Genomic DNA, 1,383 nt, shown 5'->3' on the forward strand with positions numbered 1-1,383 from the left:
AATTTTGCTTTGCTTTATTTATATGAATGCTTTTAATTTAATTTAGATATTTTCCCTTTTGGCTTTGGTTAAATAATTGGTGACTCTTGAGTTATCAAACTCATTGTTGATTGAAAATTGGAATTCTTCAAGAATTAATTCGAGTTCCAATAACTCTAACTTTTTCCAAGGAAAGACTAGGACTTGAGGAATCAGAATTAATTCATCCACTTAACTTACCTTCATAGTTAGAGGTTAACAAAGTGGGAGAAAAATCCAATTCCCATTACAATTGATAAGAAAAACCAGGATAGGACTTTCAGTTTTCATACCTTGCCAAGAGTATTATTATCTATTTAATTTAATACAATTTACTTTCTTGCCATTTACTATTCTCGCTTTTTTTATCTTATACATTAAAAACCTCCCAATTTACAAACTCATAACCAATAATAAGAACACCTCCCTGCAATTCCTTGAGAAGACGACCCGAGGTTTAAATACTCGGTTATCAATTTAAGAAGGGGTTTGTTACTTGTGACAACCAAAACTTTTGTAAGAAAGGTTGATTGCTTGGTTTAGTAACTATACTTACAACAAGAGTTTTCTATAACTTCTAAACCATCAATCCACAGTTCTTTCAAAATGGCGCCGTTGCCGGGGAATTGCAAACTTGTGCCTTATTATTGGTTATTGTAAATATTTGCTTTTTACTTGTTTATTTGTTTTTATTTTTATTTTTATTTTTGCTTTTTTTCATAAATTAAGAGGTTATTGGTTTTTATTTAGTTTTTAAGAAAAAAATTTCAAAAATTTTTCAAAAATTTAGTTATCTTATCTTATTTCAAAAAATCAAATTTCAAAAAATTTAAAATTCAAATTTCAGAATTCAAATTTCAAAATTTCAAAATTCAAATTTCAAAAATTTAATTTTCAATTTCAAAATTTAAATAACCTTTTAATTTAAAATTTGATTTTATTTTCATTTTTAATTTTTATTTACTATTATGAGTTCTCACCCCTCTCGCTTTGAGTTTGGTTCCAATGTTGTTGCAAGGAATGGAAATTATAACAGGGACATGCATCGAGGTCAAAATAATCAGAGATGGAAGGAGCCACGAGGATCTGATCAACCCTTTCGGCAACAACATCCTCCAAGATACCATGGACCACGACCATTCCAAAATGCATGCCTAGACACTAGATATGGTGGACCCCCTTGTAGTTACCAACAAGGCCCACCATATGATTATGAACCGCCTCCTCAACACAATTCTGGACCACCATACTCACAAGCCCCCTACTACCAGACATCATCACATGATTCTAACCTGTATCCACCACACCAACCACCTTATGAGCTATATGAACCATATATAGAACCACCCCAATTCCAACCCAATT

The sequence above is a fragment of the Arachis hypogaea genome, chromosome 18 (genome assembly GCF_003086295.3).
Source record: "Arachis hypogaea cultivar Tifrunner chromosome 18, arahy.Tifrunner.gnm2.J5K5, whole genome shotgun sequence".
NCBI classification, from domain to species: domain Eukaryota; kingdom Viridiplantae; phylum Streptophyta; class Magnoliopsida; order Fabales; family Fabaceae; genus Arachis; species Arachis hypogaea.